Here is a 20,395-nt window from a genome sequence, read left to right as displayed (position 1 = left end):
AAGGGAGGTGAGGCATGTGTGATGCTCCTAGTACCCAACGGGCCGGCCCACCACGAGCCCTGCAGTTCTGAGCAAAGATTCCCCAGAATCTCTCTCATGTCCTGCTTCCCCACCATCCCAGAGCCAGCACCCAGATTCACCCCTTTACCTGAGTATGGTACCTTCCGCACCTATTGATTTGATCTGACAGTCTGAACATTAACTTCTGTTATTTCAATTTGATTGTATTCATTTATGTTATTTCTATATTTTTCCAAATACGAGTGACATCATACACCATTTGTCTTCTTCTCTCTGGCTCATTTCTCTAACTCTGACACCCTGGCCCCCTCCCATGCTGAGTCTGGGCATGACTCGGCTTCTTACGTGTGTCTGCCTGAGAACTGTGGCACCTGTGTGTAGGCCACAGCTCCCTCACCCACTCGTCCCTCCTGGGAGAGGAAAGGCCTCACCACTTGGCTGTGTAAGGAAATGCTGCAGCTATGAACGTGAGGAGTGGATATCTCTGCAGCCCATGCATTTGTGTTTCGCAGTTAAACACACTGAAGTGGGATCACTAGGTCACAGGAAAATTCTGTGCTTAATTTTATTTATTTCTTGGGTCACACCCAGAAGTGCTCAGGGCTTATTCCTGGCTCTGTGTTCAGGGTTGCCTCCTGGTGGGACTTGGAGGACCATACGGGAGGGCCGGGATCAAACCCAGGTCAGTGCATACAAGACAAGCGCCCTGCCTATTGTACTATCGCTCTTGCCTCTGTTCCTGGTTTCTGAAGCTTTCCACTGAGGGCACCACTGTCATGCTCCCAGCAGGCATGTGGACCCTTCTCCCCACATCCTCTTCTGCACTGGCTTTTGATTTTGTGTGTGTGCGTGCGTGCGTGCGTGTGTGTGTGTGTGTGTGTGTGTGTGTGTGTGTGTGGTTCTCAGAGGCTATTCCTGGCTTGGGATCACTCCTGTGGTGCTCCCAGGACTACGCAGTGCTGAGCCTCCAACCTGGGCTCCTTCACGCAGAGGATGTGCTCCAGCATCTCCGAGCCTTGCTCTGGGCCTTCGTCAGAGGTGCAGTGGGAGCACACACCGCAGCTCTGACCTGTGTTTCCCGGATGACAGAGCAGAGGCCCGTGGCTCATACTACCTACACAACTTCGTGAGTGAAAATCTGTTGAGATCCTCTGCCCACTTTTCAGGGCGGTGGTTTTCTATGAGTTTTTTTTAGATTGTAATATCTAACTATTGACTTCTTGTTGAAAATATCTTCTCCCTTCCCTAGGACATTTGCTGTCCTTATTTTGGTGGGCATTATTTTGGTCACTGTAAAGCTTCACAGTGGATTTTTGTTTGCATTTGTTTATCTTTGCTTTTGTTTCCCTCACTCTCAGCCAAGTGCTCCCCCCACCCCTCCACCTCCTATGAGACATGTTGCTAAGAATGATGTCAAGAGCTCAGCGTCTGTCCAGGGATGCCAAATGCTGGGTGAGTTTGCTGCAGGCTCTGAGGATGAACGTGGCGTCTGGCTGTAAGTGGGTCAAGCATTTCCAACTCGGGCTCCGTGCACAGAGCTTAATCCAGGGCGACGGGGAGAATGGAGAGGATGGGGTGCCCGGCGGATCTCGTCAGGCACTGATGTGTATGTGCTGGAGCATCGATTTGTTCCAGGCTCAGAGCTCCCGAAAGTGCAGGGACTCTCATCTTCCTCTTAATGGAGGAGGACGTGCACTCCCCTGGGCTCAGCTGGGGAGGAGTGGGAGAAAAGCTGGACAGCCAGTGGGCAGCCCCACAGCCTACATGCCAGACCACTGCCTACAGGAGCAGTCTATAGCTCATTCCTAGATTACATGCATGGGAACTCTTGCTGAGGGGCTGTATGAGTATGTGTGTATGAGTATGTGTGAATGTATGTGAGTGTGGGGATGTGTGATTATGTGCATAAGAGAATGTGTGTTTGAATGTGTGTGTTAGTGTGTTCGATGTGTGTGTATTAGCGTGTGAGTGAGTTGTGAGAGTGTTTGTGATTGTTAGTGTGAGTGTGTTAGAGGGGCTGTGTATTGAGTATGTGTGATAGAATGTGTGAATGTGTGTTAGTGTGTGTCAATATGATTGTATGTGAGTGTATTAGTGTGTGAGTCAGTTGTAAGAGTGTTTGTGATTGTTAGTGTGAGTGTGTTAGAGGCACTGTGTACTGGGTATATGTGTGAGAGAATGTGTGTGTGAGTGTGTGTATGTGACTATGTGTGTTAGTGTGCGTCAGTGTGAGTGTATTAGTGTGTGAGTGAGTTGTGAGAGTGTTTGTGACTGTTAGTGTGAGTGTGTTAGAGAGGCTGTGTATTGAGTATGTGTGTGAGAGAATGTATGTATGTGTGTGTTGTTAGTGTGCATCAATGTGAATGTATGTGAGTGTATTAGTGTGTGAGTGAGTTGTGAGAGTGTTTGTGACTGTTAGTGTGAATATGTTAGAGGGGCTGTGTATTGAATATGTGTGTGAGAGAATGTGTGTATGCATGTGAGTGTATGTGGGTGTGAATGTGTGTTAGTGTGCGTCAATGTGTGTGAATGTGTGTTAATATGTGTTGATGTAAGTATGTGAGTGTGTTAGTGTATGAGTGAGTTGTGAGAGTGTCTGGCTGTGTTAGTATGTATTGTGAGAGTGTGTGTGAGCGTCTCTATGTGTGTGCATGTGGCTTCCACACTCCTCCACACTGACAGACACCCTGACTTCCTTGGTATGCGTGTTTGCCTAAAAGTGAACTCTCCTGTCAAAGCAGAGAGACGCCTGAGGTGGGAACCATGACGATAATTAGATGGTAATCCCTTCCGATGGGTGAGAATTAAAAAATCAAATTTAAAAATATATCCAGACTCCAGTCTAATTAACATATTTTATTGCACTACTTAGAAGTTCTTTTCTGAAAAAATAGGAAAAGACAAATTAGTTGAGCGGAGGGAAGCCCTGTTCCCTGTGCCTTCCTGCCCAGACTTAGCAGTGAGGACCTGGTCTGTGGGAAGGACACTTCTGAGGGGAGAACACAACAGAGCAGGCAAGTTCCCTACCAGGAGGGTTCTCACCCACTCACACCTATTCACACTCTAATTCTTAGCGTTGTCTTCTCCTCCTCAAAGCTTTTGTGACCTGCCTGTCCACCCCCACCCCTTACCACATAAGGCCCAGATCTGCCCTCCATGCTCTTGTGATACTTTCCACACCCTTGGTCACTCAGTCTATGACTATCATTCCATGTGGTGTCATCTTGTTCACTATTGTCCCCTCACCCCATCAAACTCAGTATCATCTGCATACCTTCCTCCTCCTCATGCATTAACATCATCTCTTCCCCACCCTCACCCTCACACTCACACTCACCCTCACACTCACCCTTATCATCACTCTCACCCTCATCATCACCCTCACCCTCACCCTCACCCTCACTCTCGCCCTTCATCTTCACCATCATCCTCATTCACCATCATCCTCACCCTCACCCCTGCCTCACCCTCACCTTTACCTCACCCACACTCTCACCCTCATATTCACCCTTAGTCTCACTCTCACCCTCACCCTCATCTTTACCCTAATCCTCACCTCCACCTCACCCTCAGTCTCTGACCCCATGTCCCAGGGCTGAGCTTCTGACCCTCTGAACACCCTAGAAGTCTCTTGAATGCTTTTGTACTCCTGCAGGTACCCCCCCACACACACACACTCCCATCTGACCCCTGCCTGGTCTATTCCAGAGTTTCAGGGTCAGAGGGAGGCCAGACCCCTTGTGGACGCAGGAGAGATGAAGCTCTTCTAGGTTCAGCTCTGGGTTCATGTCAGTAGACACAGGGAGTTCTTGACCCTGCCCACCATGTCCAGGCTGAGCACAGCTACACTTGCTTGCTTCCATGAAAATGTCCAGTGAAGCCAGACAGTGGAGAAGGGCCGTCTCATGTATCTACAGCATCTTATTTACTGTGGAAGGTGACATTCAGCCTTGTTCAATTCTTAGTTTACCCTAAAACTACAATGTGTGTGTGTGTTTTTCTACTTTTGGCCTCCAGACCAAAGTGGAGAAGCCTGGTCACCCTACTTCCTGGAGCCTCCTGGGCTTACAGTGGACACAGCACCCACAGCTCTGGGATGGACTGTCTGGAACCCTGTCTCTAGTAACAGGACCAGCATTTAAATCACAAGCTTGCTCATTCAAAGGGGGTTTGGGGGAATAAATTGTCCGTTTCCCTGCCCAGGTCTAGTAAAGCATCTAAAGCCCTGAGCAGCCACAGAAGATTGGTTCTGACCAGCCTGAGATGCAAGTGGAAGGAAAATGAACTTCCTTCTCATCATAGGAAGCTCGTTCCCCAGGCTGCAGGGAGGCCCACTCGCCCACAGGTTTCTGCCCTGGGAACATAGTCCAGCACAACCTGCGCTGAGAGCCGGGAACACCGTCACGGAGGCTAATAAGACCATGCACGGTTTCGGGAGATGGGATAAAGTTCTGGAATGGCTAACACATTGAGCTGAACTAATAGCAAATACCATAAATTATTCACCTGTGATCCGTATTCCCCAGGCCCTGTTTTGAGTAAATGTCAACAGTCGGCCCCTCGGGGCCCAGAGAATGTCTTCACACAGCCCTGCAAAATGAGGGAGACATTTCAGACAAGAGGAGCCAAAGCTGAGCAACCAGGAGAATGCAGGGGCCTGCAGACCAGTAGGCTGAGTCGCTGGCACAGCAACAAGGTGCATTTTGGGGTGGATGGAGCCCAGGCAGGAGCCCGTGTGAGGGACCAAGAGCAGCTTTGCTTGGGCAGACAGGCCTGGGGCCCGGTGGTCTTGGTGACCTGTTGAACAAGGGCATGAGTCCAGGTGAGTGGTGACTGGGGCTGTCTAGCTTGTTGCACACCCTCCCACCCAGAACTGGAGGCTCTCATCCTGGGGCTGCGTCTCACCTCCAAGATCTCGGGAATTTAGGGCAAGATTGTCCACGTCTCTCAGTTCATTTAGAAACTCCAGAAATTCCTCCGTCTCTGGTTTCCCACAGCACATTTATTCATATGGTGGGATATTTTTATGCCGGGAAAGACACATAAAACGGATTCCCCATCTGTCACTCCCTGCGCCCACCCACTGCCACATGGGGAGCCGCTGGTTTAGGTCTGGTGTCCTCAGATTGCTCTTTGTGCCCCCCGAATACCTTCCTGATGACTGTCACTTAGGTCCCCTGCTTGTCCCCTCCCCGGCCTCAACAGTGCTTGGGACTGTCCTGTGGGGAGGTGCATGACAGCCTCTTCTCTACCTGGGGCATCACAGACCCGGCCACGCTGGATTCCCATCCTGGGGATGGTGCTGCTACCCGGCATGTATAACTCCAGGAAGAGCAGCAGTGTGAGGTGAGAGTTCTCTCTATTCTGTCTGGAGAGAACAATGCCTCGTGGCCTGGAGATGAGTGTCCCACAGCACGCTGAGAATCTCACTTCCCGGGAACTCAAGAGGAGCAAAGTCTCCCCATAGCTTATGCCACTCTGATGGCGAGACTCGGGTCCCCGCGCCGTCCTCATTGGGGTCCCTCTCAGCACCATCCTCTGGAAGGTGGTTCCCATTTCTTTCTCTGTTCACAGGCTTTGCCCCCACTGGACTTGTTGTGGCAGCAGCCCAAGGCTGCACCCAGAAAGAGGTCAGAAGATATATGCAGGGACACATGTAGAACACACGCATGAGGACACAAAAACGCAGGACACATTCATATAGGATGCAGACTGTAGAGCACACATCTAGGACTCGTGCATGCAGGGCAGATTCAGGACACATATGCAGGAAAATGCATGTAGGGCACGTGCATGATTACAAACATGCAAGATACACGTGCAGGATGCAGACTGCAGGAACACACACACAAGGATGCAAACATGAAGGACACACACATGTAGGGCACACACATGCAGGGCACAGATATATAGGACATATACATGACACACACACTTGCAGGATGCACACATTTAGGACAAATACCTGCATGACACGCACGCAGGATGCAGACATGCAGGACACACTCATACTTAAGACTCGTGCAAAATGCACATCCATGACACATATGCTGGACCTAGACATGCAAGATTCACTCATCTGTGAGACAAATGCAGGACATACACATACATGAGATGCATGCAGAACTCATACGTGAGACACATGTAGGACGGACACATATGTGAGAGGTATGCAGCAGGACAAACATACACATGAGATGTATGCAGGATGCACATCATGTCTGATTCCCTCCTCCCTCCCACCCTTCCACCAGAAGGCGTTTCCCTCTCAGGATGGTGATGGATCATCTAAATCTCTGGTTTAGGTCCCAGTTCTCCCAGGGTTTTCATTTCCCAGTTAAACCGTGTATCAGTTGGCATTTACTCTGATCTGTTATTGGAAACACTGGGCTCCAGTCCTTTTGCTCCCATACCTCCTCCCCATCGTGCTAGAGAGGCCACTGCAGAATAGGGGTAATTTTCTGCCCTTCAGTTTGTTTCCCATTGGTGGTCTTCAGAGTCACAATTGTGTTGCTCTTGTTACTAGGGCTGGTTTTTGCTGCTAATGCCTTGCTGGACTAGCTCCTCTCTCTTCCTTCTCGGATGTTCTTGCATTTCTGTACATCTGTTTAGTGGACTGTGGCATCAACTAATCCTCTGTCTCCATGCACAGTAGGACAGCGACTGCCTCGGGGGCCCGTAGCCCCTAAGAATGTGGTCTTGAGCTCTTTCCTGGACCTGCTGAGCCCTAACTCTTCCAACATACACCTGTGTATGCCTCCTGCTTCCTCCAGCTTTGACCCTTTCTCCTGCTCTAAATGGGAGCCTCCTTTCTGCTCCAACTTCTCAGAGACTGTTTACCTCTCTGGCTCCATTGATCTCTATATATTAAATTACGTTTTACTCTTGAATCTTTCCAGAAATGCTCAGTGTTTGCACTAATTTTCCAGACAATTCTCTTGGATTATTTTCCTGGCAACTATTGTCTCTGGCTCAGGAACAAATCCGTGGACACTCCTTCTGGCTCAAGGTCTCCTGGAGGAGTTTCATGGACAGCAGCAGTGGACATACTGAGTGACTTTTGTCCCAGAGCCCTGGACAAAGGCTCATAAACTGTGATATGTGTTGACTTCTCTTATTTTCCATAGATTATTCAGTTTCGGTATTATTTTCAATTTGAAACAAAAGTTGCTCAAAATGGGGCTTTAAAAATATGTTTCATTTAATTTTATTTCTAGATAGGTTTTCATGGAAGTAATTTCAAGCTTTATGAGTTTGAAAACTTGTTTTGACCGTGTAGCCACCAGGAAAATTTGAAGACAAGAAGTCCCTTCTCCAAACAACTCACCCACCACCGTGCAGACGCTTCCCGCCTTCCTGTACCCTGGCTGCTCCTGACACTGTCACTGCCGGGACTATCCTGTGAGTGTGGATTCTCTCAGATTTATCTGTTCACTTCACGGTTTTAATCTCATGCATTTCCTGTTCACCTCTGGGGTAACTTTCGCTCCCATTCGCATGGCTGCTTGGAGGGGAGAGATCACAGGTTTTGTTTGAGCATTTGTACTTGGAAATTGCTGGGAAAGACGTGTTTCACTTCATAAGAAAGCCCCGTTTTCTTAATCTTCTTCAGAGGACAGGCCAGCACTGTCTTTCCTCGGTGGGTGATGCTGCTCCCCAGGGTACTGGAATGATTTGGGGGCAGTGGTAGCCCAGGGCCAGAGGTGGGTCTTTCTGTTTGTTTGCTCAAAGCGGGTGGATTTCCAATGGTCCTGGAATCATTTTGTCCTCAGCAGGATGGTGGAAAGGTCAGTTTGGGATCTGGGCTGACAGTGTGTGTATTCTTTGACTGTGTCTGCAGCTGCTGTATTTGAGCCTGATGGCCACAGTGAGGGTTTCCTCGAAGCTTTGGTTCCTGTCGCACAGGTAGAGGTGGAGGAAGCAGCCCACAAGCACAGGCCCCTGGGCTGGACACTCAGGAGGACCTGCTGGCTGTAGACTCCATCTTGCTGGCGGAGGCCACTCTATTGCTGGAGGCAGCCGCCTTGTCAGGCAAAGACTGTGTCGCCAAGACAATCTCTTTCATTTAGAGCTTATCAATTTAACATGATTCTTGTCCACACAACCCCCTCAGAGAAATATCTACCACAGTATTTGACAGAGTGACCCATCCGAGTAGACACAGGAAATCAGCAGCAGCTCTCTGGCCTTTCCTCATTCTGACAGTGTCATTTGGCACCTCACCATCAATCTCCCCGAGTTCCAGCCATGCTGCACCTGTGAGAGCTCTAGGGGCTTCAGCGGTTTTCTTTTGGCTATTCTAATAAGTGTAGCGATTGTGAACTGTGATTTCACATTTACTTGATGTGTGGCTTTGAATTTTGCCTTCTATCTCATCTCCTGTGAAGCCCAAGACTTGACCCATTTTTTATTATATGTTTGCTTTATTTTTTCTGACTTTAAAAACTCTTTTTCCTGGGGACATAGTTGCAATTATTTTCTCCCGATTTGCACCTTACCTTTTTTTTTGCATAAAGTACCTCTAGTAGACCATGAGTTTCAAATTTTGGTGAAACCTAGTTTAAGCCTTTTCTCTGGTATGAATTATAATTTTAGTGTCATGTTTAGGAATGTATTTTCTCAGATTTTCTGTATCTTTTTCTATAGATTGTATGATTTTTATGTCTTATGTTTATAAGAGTGTTTGGAGCAATTCTTTATGAGCAATATGAGTTTTAGATTAAAGCTCATTTTGTTTGTACATAGCTGCAAATTGTTCCAACACCTTTTAATGAAAAAATTATCTTTTTCAATGGACTTGCTTTTGTACCTTCATCAAAATTCTCAGTCAAATGGTTATATTTTTGTGGGTATGATCTGGACTCTGGGCTCTCTCTCCAACTGATGAGTATCTAACACACATGCTTCCTATGTTGTCTTCATGGCTGTATGTGAAAGTGCATATTGCCAGCACACGCATACACACTTCACATGTGTGTATCTGTGTATACACCAGTAAACTTGTGTTTATGTGTGTAAGAAGCATAGGTATACAGTAAATGTGTGCATAGGTGTATATACATGAGTACACTGCACATCTGTGCATGTGTCTACACATGCACAAGTACATGTCAAGTGTGTGCATACATGTACAAGTATATGGCATACATGTGTATGTATGTGAATGTGCACAGGTGCACTTGTGTGTATGTGTGTATTTGTTTGTGTGTACAGCACTTGTGTATGTATATATGTGTATACACATGCACATGTGTCTACGTGCATAGATGTGGAACAGAGAGCATAAGTGGGAGGATTGTAGGTCATATAAGAGGAATATCAGATACTATATGTTGACCCCACGTGCTGTGATATGCTCATGCATATTTGCAGAGTTCCTTTTGACTGTTTAATGTCTTAGCTTATATTTGAGTTAATTTTGTTCGGTTTATTTGTACAACACTTTTGCTCATTCTGGCAATTGCCTTCGTTTCCTTAAGGGCAATTTGGAAACAGATAGGAGAAGTGTAACTCTGTTTAAGGAAGCTGGTGTAGATGAACTGTGATGGAGACCATGCACAAAGGAAGCTCGAACTTCCTCTCTCACTCCTTCTCTACTCTGAGTCTGAAACCGCCCTCCCACTGGCCTCTGAGTCTGGAACCACCCCCACCCCACCCCGAGTCTGGAACCGCCTCCCCCCCACCACCTCTCTGAGTCTGGAACTGCCCTCCCTCTCTCTCTCAGTCTGGAACCACACCCCTCTGAGTCTTGATCGGCCCTCTCTCCCACCCACCCTTCTCTCTCTCTGGTTCTGGAACTGCTCTCTCTCTCTCTCTCTCTCTCTCTCTCTCTCTCTCTCTCTCTCTGTCTCTCTCTCTCAGCTAAGCTCTGTGCCTGGGTCACACAGCAGAGCTTGAGGTCAGTGCAAATCAGGTGCCTGGCCCCAGGTCTCAGATGTGACCCTCTGGTCCCCAGGAGGCAGGGGCCATCATAGAGCATGAAAACCCACTGCCCCTTAGCCTTGTGCTTCTGGATCTTTGCCAAAGGCAGAGGCTCCTCATGCTCAGGCCCAATGTCCCCCCAGGCTCAGAAGCTAAACTCTGGCACACAGAGCACCCCCTCCCCAACTAGTGCTGGACAGTGAATCCCTAACCTGGCACACAGCTGCATGCACCAGTTCCCAGTCACCCGGAACTGGCCTCGGCTATGCCCAGCTCATGAAGTGGACCTGAAACCTGGGCTCTTCCTTTGAGGCCAGACACAGCAGTGAGCACTTTAGTGCCCAGGAGGAATCTGAACCTCTTCTGGTGGGCCGTGCTTCAGGGTGGAGAAGTCCTGGTAAGAGTCAGGGGAGCACTTAGGGGAGAGCCATCACTGTGCTCCCAGCAACTCGCAGCCACCTCCTGAGAATCATGTCCTCTGTTCCCAAGAGGACAAGGACGTGGCATGGTCAGACCAGAGTCACTGAAGGAGGATGTGAAGATCAAAGAGCCTGTACTGCTGCCCGGGTGCTCCCCTGGCCACACTGCCTGAGTGCTCCCCTGGTGACGCTGCAGCTCTGGCTGCTGCCTGGGTGATCCCCTGGCTATGCTAGCCAGGGAAGAGGGTGGGGCTGGCAGAAATCAGGGAAGTGGCCGACTGATCATAAGGTAAATCAAGGAGCTCCGAGACCTGTCGCCTCGATTATTTGTAGTTAAAGTATCATTATGAGCAATTAATGAGCAGCCATATGGCACTTCTCCATGTCTGAGCAGTCAGAGATGCTCTGGGAGGCTGGACCTGCCTAGGCCAGGTGGTATAAAGCTCCAGATTCTGTCTGCGAAGAGGGCAAAGGGAATTGGCAGAATTTACAGAGCCACCTTGCATATATACACATGCTTACACACCCACAGATGCACACAGAGGCTCACACACACACTTACAGGTGCACACACAGGCTCACACAAGACTCATATACTAACAGGTGCACACTTATATGCTCACAGGTAGTTACACATGTGTACACATAGGCTCACACATGTGCACACACACTCACAGGTGCATGCATGCTCACACACCCAAAGGTACTTACATATGCTCACACACTTGGTCACACACTCACAGGTGCACTTACACGCTCATACATTCACAGTTGCACATGCATGTTCACACAGAGGCTCACATACATGTTCACACACATGGCCACATGCTCATAAGCACATACATATGCTCACATACAGGTGCACAAACATTCTCACAGGTACATACATGATCACACAAGGTTTGTACATGCACATATTACACACAGGTGCACACACATGCACTCATATGTGCATATCTATGCTCACAAGTATGAAATGCTCACACATTAACAGGTGCATACACACTCACAGGTACACACATGCTCATGGGTACATAGAGGTGCACATGCATGCACACACACTCATGAGTACACACAGTCTCAAATGCACACACAGAGTCACACACATGCACATACTGGTGCACTTACACACAGGTGCACACATACTTCTCTTAGCAATGTCCCATCTGCTTTGTGTTTATTAGAGTTATGATACTGGTATTTGAGATTAGGTAATGATAATTCCTTTAGGAATCCTTGAGAGACTCCTCTTCACTAAAGACTTCCTTGACAAAGAGAGGGATACTGATAGGTGTGTGTGTGTGTGTGTGTGTGTGGTGTGTGAGAGAGTATGTGTGTGTGTGAGAGAGAGAGAGAGAGAGAGAGAGAGAGAGAGAGAAAGAGAGAAGAGACTATGAGTGTATGTATGCACATCTGTGCCGAATTGCAAGGCCAGTGCATTCTGGACTGAGGAAGGTTCCTGGTAAAAGGTTCAGTTCATTTTGATCTAATTTTGTTCAATTTCCCACCAGGGACTGTTACTGGGGGGAAGATTGAGATTGTCTCTCTGCCAGGGCTGATATTCCCTGTTCCTATAAGTCCTCTCTAAATGCTGGTTCTGGGGAAATCAGCTGCTTGTAAAGGTGCCTCTGTTGTCAAATATTACTTAAAAAGATATTTAATACAGAGTTGCAATTTCAGAGCAGGCTACCAAGTTATCCTAACTACTGAAAAATGCATAATAAACACATAAGTGTCATTGTATTGGCTGGTTGTCCCAGAAAATAACTAAAGATGCATTTCCTAACCAGTTCAAGTCTGGACCTAAGCTGTGTGGCACAGAGTTTCCTTTGCTTACAATTTCCTTCTACATAGAGCAAAACTGTTAGCATTTTTTAACCCACTAAAGGGAGTCCCAATGGCCATGGCTCCAGAGGCAAGAGGGCTTAATCCAGAGCCCAGCAGTTTACGGCAGAAAAAGTGAATGGACTATGCGTTAATCTATGGCGCCATGCCTCCCTGGTAGGGAAAGGGTGTCTCTCCCTTCCGCCTCCCCCCCTCCCGCCCCCAGCAGCAAGGTGGCTGCTGCCTCAGAGCTTATCAGAAAGCCAGGTATGAGCCGGCAGTGATGAGGCAACTGCAGCCTCATGGGAAGGGGGACAGTACCGGCTCTTCCTTCACTCCCTACTGAGGTCATGAGTTGCCCCCCACTAGCGGCTCTCCAGCACAGCCATGGCTCCAGAGTCACAGAAACCAATCTCATAATTATCTGGCTCTTGGCAGAAATCCTTCCAGACTTAATTAGTAAAACATCAGAAATCCAAAATTGTGTGGCTGCTATTGTGGCCGCGCAACATCATTTGGTTCTCATAACAAGTGATAGAAAACAAATTGTTTCACAATGCCTTTTCAGCATTTCTGATTGTTGGGTTAAAACTCTACACAATAATGGTCTATCTTTTGTCGAAATAATGAATGTAATCAAAGTAGAGAGAGAGTTGAGTAGAAATCATCTGCCTCACAGTCATTGGGAGGGGTGGGAGGGGGGTATATTGGGGTTCTTGGTGGTGAAAAATAAGTACTGGCGAAGGAAAAGGTGTTTGATCATTGCATAACCGAGACTTAAACCTGAAAGCTTTGTAACTTTTCCCACAGTGATTTAATAAATAAATAATACAAAAAAATTAAAAAATAAAGGAAGTCCTCCAAGTATGTGTGATTTATATGCTCAATGTCACATGACCAGCAGATACCTCAGAACCCTGAACACAGAATCACTAAGGGACAGGGTGGGATGGTGCCTTTAGCTTTACAGTTAAGAGCTGGAGCTGGCAGGAGTGGTCAAGTTCGAGGCCCTGAGTGCAGGCCCAGCCCTGCACCAGCGCTTTGCAGCCCTAGGGCAGCCCGTGCTCCTGAGCACTGCAGTGCCACCGTGAGACCCAGCACTGCCTTGTCAGGTCTGCACTGCCCTTGCCCAGGGGAACCCAGGCCCTGCACTGCCAGATGTAGACTGAGAGGAAACTTGGGGAATGGCCACACTTTAATCCCATTCCATGTGAAAAATTCTTCATCACAAAGCCGGCAATAGAATAATAAATAAAAGAGAGCAAAAGGTGGCACTCCAAGTCCCAGTGAGCGGTTCTGGACAGAAGCAACACTGGAAGCCGAGAGTTTACTGGGGCCAGCCTGGCCTGGCAGCTTGTTCCTCTCCTCGAGTTCCTCAGGCCTGCTGGAGTCAGGGGCCCAAGAAACAATGTCACATTGAGAGCTGGCATATTTCTCCAGGGTCACTTTCTGTCACTCATGTGCAGGGGAGGGAAGCCTCCTCAGAGACAGGTGCCCGTTTCCCGGCCGCCCGACACTCTCCCAGGGCCTGGAGTCACTGTGGCCAAGCCCAGGGTGTGTCCTGTCGCTGCCCTGCCAGCCCCCATCATAGCAGACAGTTCCTGCATTGGCTGGCCTGACCTGGATGTTCTCCTACCCCTCCCCCACCAACCCAGATCAGCCCTGCAGAGATGCCGGCCACACCCAGTCACACCCCCATGCATCAGCCCCCCACACTCAAGAGCACCCTCGGTGCTGGTCTCTCCCGAGGCTGAGGCTGACGAGTGAGTAAGTGCCACCTTGTTAAACCAGGCCAGGCAGTAGGGGCAGAGCTATGCCTTGGCTTGGAGCCAGGTGAAGCCTACCATGCTTTGCTTGCCAGGCCTCAATTGCTTTAAAAGCAAAAGAACAGCCATGTAAAATTTCAGGGTAGCTCCGCACATAGCCACTGTCGTGGCTTCTCTGCTGTTACGGTGTTGACATAAACACATAGCTCATAATCTAGTATATTGTTGATGATAGTGGGAATCAACCACGTCATGATTTACCATGCCACATACCCTCTCAGTTTCCGTGGGCATCAGAACAGGTGCAGGCCAGCGTGGTCTTGGCAGGAAGCTTCTGTCTCCAGGAGCCCTCGCTGACCTGCAGGAAAGAAGCTCTGGTCACTGACTCGGTCACATGTGAAAAATTCTTCATCACAAACCCGGCAATAGAATAATGAATAAAAGTGAGCAAAAGGCGACACTCAAAGCTATGGGGAGAGAGTGTTTGAGCTGCCTCTGTGCAGCTTGTTTTCCCGAACCTGCCTTTCCTACAGACTTGGTTCACACTCAGATCATTTCCCAGGTAATACCTTAATGGAATCTTTCATAGGCAACATACTCAGTCATTACTTGATAAGCAAATAAATCACAATTTCTACGACGTAACTATGTCTTTAAAATCACAGATTTAATCACCCAAGTCAAACACCATGATATTTGGAAGTTAGAGGAAGTAAAGGCCAATTTTCTGAGTGAACTGTCAGCGTTCAGAGAAAATTTCTGAGCACCCTTAGAAGTCCTCCAACAGCCACTTTTTAAAGAGCAAGGCCCACCGATCCCCTTCCTCCATGGCTTGAGGTGACTTAGTGACAGGTGGGCTTGTCCCTTCTGCTATCAACTGCCATGCCAGGGATGGTATGTGACTCTTAGTATCTGTGTCATGGGACTCAGCAAACCTGTTGACAGCCTCACAGGCTGAGTGTGTTAATGAGAACATCATTTTTTTCTTCCACAACACACTCAAGTTCTAGTGCAAGGGATTTGAAAAGCTATTTTAAGATTTGGAAGTTTCTTTTCTTTATTTCTCGGTTCTCAGCTGCCCCTAATAATGAGTGATGTTTCCAGAAAAAGATCTGGCACATAGGGAACCAAGTTCCACAATGTTTGAGGATAAGTGTTTTCTGCATTAAAAGCTATGATAAGAGTTTATGATTTTTTTCCTATATTAATACCTGTTATTAGTGAATGGTTATTGTGTGCCCCTGTCTCTTCTATTCAAGTCGTGCTGGCCTAATGCCTGTCTGCTGGCAAGGCCTTCTCACTATTCGATGTCTTGAGTCTTTGCATGCAGACATCTCATCTCAGTCCATTCTACTGAGTCCTGGGGCCCCGTATCCTTGTTCAGGTTCAGGGTGGCAAGCTGGGGCAGAGCTAAGGCACGTCACTGATTCGGGCCCCCTGGGTCTCCAACAAAGGTGTCTGGACCCCACTTGGCCAAGAGAAGACTGTGGGGAGCTGGGCAGGAGCAGGGAGGATGGGGCATCCCTGTGGGGGCAGGAGGCCTCCCACTCCGCTCTGACTGGCTTCACCCAGCCCTGGACAGCGGCAGAGCCTGGCTCTACTTTCCAGGCCTGTGCATGGGCTGCAGGCGAAGCAGAGGCCACTGCCCGAAAGGGTCCTCACCAGGGACGGGGACAGGAGCTAAAACCTCACCAGATAGCTGAGTCAGCCTAGTTTCTCAGCATGGTGTTGATCCTAAGGACTGCTTCTGTTCTCATCATCTCTGTTGGAAAAATATTTTCTGGTGCTGCCCAGGGGCTACCTCTGATCAGGGAACGGCACCTCCTCCAGTCCCACTGGGCACCACAGACCACCACACTGATGCCTAGAGGCCCACTAGGTACAGGGCGTCTCATGCCTACCAGGTATATAGGATCTCATTCTCTGTGGAGGCTCTGCCCAGGTAGGCCTGAAGCTGCATCAATAACCATGGCATGGTCGGGTATTTCCACTCAGGCACTGGCTGCTCAGGGTCTGCCTGCAGGTTGGTATCCTTGCAGGTTTAGCATCAGTCTGTCCCCCGCCCCCCCGACACCACTGCTGCTGCTGTCTCTGGGAAGGCCCTGGAGCTGCTGGCGGGGGCTTATGTGCAGGACGAGGGCTGGGATGGGGCAGAGGCATCTGCTGGCAACCTTCCCAGCCCTCCTGTACTGGCTTCCCTGGGGCAGCTGCAGCTCTTCAGCACCCGGCTGGTTCTGGGTGCACTCTGAATTTTACCCCAGCCCTGCAGGAACTGTCAGGATCACCTGCCCTGAGGAGCTCCAGAGCTGAGCACTGGATGCAAGGGGGCCAGCCGCCCTTCCCTGACTGAGCTGGGGTCTACAGTGCCCCTCATGGCAGGGCCAGCCTCTGTTTCCTGTTCTTCTGGCAGCCATGCCCCTACCATGACCCCTGCACAGGGCTCCCATGGGGACCGTCCTCCCCAGGAAAGGTTGTATGTGGGAGCGGTCACCCCCTAAAGTGGGAGTATTTTCTTTGGCTCCTCATAGAACCAGACCCAATAATAATGAGGATAATGATCTATAGAAATGCAAAGTCTTTAGATTGTTATTCTTGCTGAGGACCATTTAATAATCCCAATTTACTGCCTATTTCCACTGGTGATTGTTTGGTTTTTCCTCCATCCTGTGTTTGGTAGTTTGATGTTGGTGCATTGAGTTTCCAGATGCTCCCTGTGCTCTGTGCCTAATTATCCCTCAAAACAGTTGCATCAACTACTTGGAAAATGAGTGAGGTATTGTGGAGGTGTAGGAAGTGTGTGTCAAGGTCATTAGGAGCAAATGCAGCCACTCTTGGCTCTGAGTGGACAATGCCCTGACCCCCACTGCGCCGGTGCCCTGCCCCACCCTAGAGAATGAGAGGGAAAGAGGGAGAGCCCTTGTTTGCAGTCTGGACTCAGATGATGCCTGTCCACCGCATGCTGGCCATCTATCTGCTGCTCTGGGTCCCGCCTGTCTCTCCCGCCCTGGGCTGCTGTGCTGGGCGACTGCCCCTTCCTCAGGCATACCTGTTTCCCCAGGTCCCCACTTTCTCTCGCCTGCACACCATGCCCTGGGGCCTTGAGGCAACCCCACCCACCGCTTTGGGGTTCGAGTCTCTTTAGGTCAAAGGGTCCCCACATGCAGGAGTTCTGTGTGCTGTCTCTCAAAGTGAGTCAGACTCAGCCATCTGTGCTCACCGGAGTCTGGTGATTTGTACTCGAGAGGAGGGATCGTGACTTGAGGTCCATATCCTGCCAACAGTCATCCCACGGATCTGCAAGAAATGGGTTCTTGGCACTTGCAGGACTGTCCTGAGGGTCTAGCCTCCTCTCCCGGCGTCAGCTGTCTGTGGTAACTCCTCTCTGCTCCTGGGGCATCGGTTGTCTGCAGTCTCCCCTGCCCCACTCCTGGGCACAGAAGCCCCTTTCCCCTGTTTTCAGAATGGTTTCTGCCCACAGCCCTCCCTTGGGTGTGCTGGCATCTAACCCGGAGAGAGGCTGCAGGTAGCAAGCAGGATGCAGTTTCACAGGGAAATGTCCCCAAATGCATCACCACCTTCCAAGGCTGTGGTTGAGGGCAGCAAGAAGAGGACTGCAGGAAGCTGTGTCCACTGACTCCCCATGGACACAGGGCCCAGTGCTGAGCCCCAGGTGGGGGCCTTGAGTATGCACTCAACCCTACACATGTCTTTGCTCTGTTCCAGCCCCAGCACCCAGTCAATGCTCATTCGTCTCATCTTCATGCTGCGCCCACTCCTGGACATGCTCCTGGTGATGGCGATGATGGGCGCAGCTGCTCAGCGGGCTGGGGGCAGGTGTCCAGCCCCTACCTCCTCCAGACAGCCCGCCCAGTGTCTGCTGCTGTCTGACAGGGCGCCCACACCACCTCTGCACCAGCTGTTCACTCTCAGCCCAGAGATTGTTCTTTGCATTAGATGCTGCACTGCCACAGGGCTGAGCTGTTTCCACAGCAACCCATAAACTGGGGTAATTTGATGCCAGGCCTGCCTGAACTTTTTTTCCTTTAAGTTTTTGCATGTCTGCATAAACACTCATGTGTTTCCAAGCTGAGCCTGGTTTTAGAGCGGAAGTCACGAAGCTCCCGACCTTGCTGCGGCTCCCAGCCAGGTCTGTGCTCTGTGCTATTGTCTGAGCAGCTCATTTCCGTGAGGAAGTGTTACCACAGCACCCACGGGTGCACTGGTGAGGCCAAGGGTGCTCTAGGGAGAGGCAGGGCATGCGGCAGCTCAGCTCATTGTCAGGCACCCCAGCTTCTCAGAACAGGGCCCTGCTCCTGTGGGACCTCTCCCAGACACATAGCAGAGTGATCTTATCTTTAGGGGGCTACTCAGCACAGTCAGGGCTGAAGCCACCTGACCGCGCGGCCACTTCCTCTGGCACCTACATGTAAGGTGGCGTGAGTGACCCCATCATCCATCTGGTAAACTGTCCTGGGAAGGACTTGGGGATTCTTGCTCTTGGGTGCTGCTGCCCTGGGCACAATGGCCATAAACCCCTCTGGACACTGGCATCACCTGCTGCCTTGTAGCTGACAGAGACAACGCACCTCTGGTCGGGAGGGCAGGGCTCTTCCAGGCTCCTGTCTGGGCCCCTCTGGTCTGGAAGGCAGGGCTGTTTCAGGTCCCTGTCTGGGCCTCTCTGGCTGGGAGGGCAGAGCTAGCCCAGGCTGTTGGGTAGAGCTGCCTGGGTGGGAGTTCCAGCTGGACTTGAGAGGGACAATGATCTGTGTGCTGCTGGAGTCATTGGATTTCGGCTGGAACACAGTTCTGCATCCTTCACTTCTGGTTTAATTCTGGTCACTCAGAGGCTCAGGGATCAGCTCAGGGGCAACCCTGCTTCTGGAACTTTTTCCGTCACCAGCACCCACATAATTCTAAGTTAGAGAAGTTAGCACAAAATATGCTTTGTACTAAACATTAGCTACAGAGAACTGTGCTTTGGGTCAACTCCTCTATATCAGGACACAGCATAGGATTCTGCAACCCAGGAAGCATTTGATGGTATTTGACTTTGCTGAGAGCTGAGTCCAAATCTGCTATATTCATGTTCTTTGTATGTCACCAGCTCTGGGGCATAGCTGAGACTCAATTAAGACTTTCTGATTGTTTGCACCCCTTATTTATTTACTGTTTATTCATTTTGGTCTTGGGAATGTTCCAGCCACAATGCTGGGAGGAGTGAGACCACACTAGTGGGCCAGGAAAGCATTTGCTCTCACCCCGTCCCCAGGTGGCTGCCCTGGTGTCCTCCCTCCATCCTCATGAGCCACTCTGCTCTAAGATTGTCAGTGACTCAGAGCAGGGTTCCAAGACCCGTGGGTGAACTCCTCCCACTGGCCACCTTCAGCCTAGCTGCTCTCTCAGGACCCAGCCCTGGGTGCCAAGGCTGGGCTGTGTTCTATGTGAGACTGACCACAGCAAGAGGGTGTGCAGAGCTGCACTGGGGGGCAGAGAGCAGCTGAGAAGAGGTCATGGGCAACTCCAGCCCCAGAGACTTCCTTCTGCAGTCCTTGCTGGTTCAGGAAAATGTTTTCTTTATGCAGAATAGGATGTGCTTAGCTGTGGTGGAGAAATCAGGATACTGGTTTCCGAAAGGGTGTGGCTGCCTGTTTCTTGCTGCAGAGTATCTGCTAATTGTGACTTGTGGCAGGAGTTTAAGACTGTGCATGAACAGACAAATTAAAGAATTAATTGCAAATACAGAAATTTAAATGAGCAAAAAGTGCATTATGAAAGATTTCAGTATAATTGTTTCATTACAGAAACATAAAAACTTATGGAATCTTGTGAACCAAAGGCTTTTTATATCTGCTTTAATAAATAAGTTAGGAAAAATTAGATTTAGAATAGATTCACATTCAAAGTTGAGCATTTAGTACAGAGCTATTAAGAGCTATTAAAGTCGTTGAAAGGAGCTTCTCCCCAGCAGCCCCGGGTTCTGGGCACTGAGCCCCACACCGAGGACGAGGCAGAGAAGAGGGGGAACCCAGTACCCTGGGTAAGTGCCCATCCAGGGAGCACAGAGGACAGACATGAGCCAGAGGGGCAGCCACATGGATTCTGGGGTTGTTCGAGGTCTATTAGGAGTCTGCACTGTTTCTGACAGGCCTGTGAAGCTGCGGGAAGATTTTTAACCCTAAGGATGATATGCTCAGACCTACATTGTACTTGCACATGAAGTCTGGTTAGCCGGGGGGGGACGGGGAGGCGAACGGCTATGAGACTCACAGGGCGAGAGCAGGCAGGGCCCCTGCAGCTGAGAAGGGAGGAGAGAGGCAAGGCAAGGCAAGCGTCCTGGAGCGTGGCGGCGGCGGCTGGGTAGCGGAGGTAGTGAAGGTAGTGGAGGTCTGCTGGTGAGGTATTTATCTGGTACTGGTAGGGTGGGTCTCTGTGTGTAATCCCTGG

The sequence above is a fragment of the Sorex fumeus genome, unplaced genomic scaffold, assembly GCF_029834395.1.
Source record: "Sorex fumeus unplaced genomic scaffold, SorFum_2.1 ptg000028l, whole genome shotgun sequence".
Taxonomy (NCBI): Eukaryota; Metazoa; Chordata; class Mammalia; order Eulipotyphla; family Soricidae; genus Sorex; species Sorex fumeus.
Note: the sequence above shows the minus strand (reverse complement) of the source record.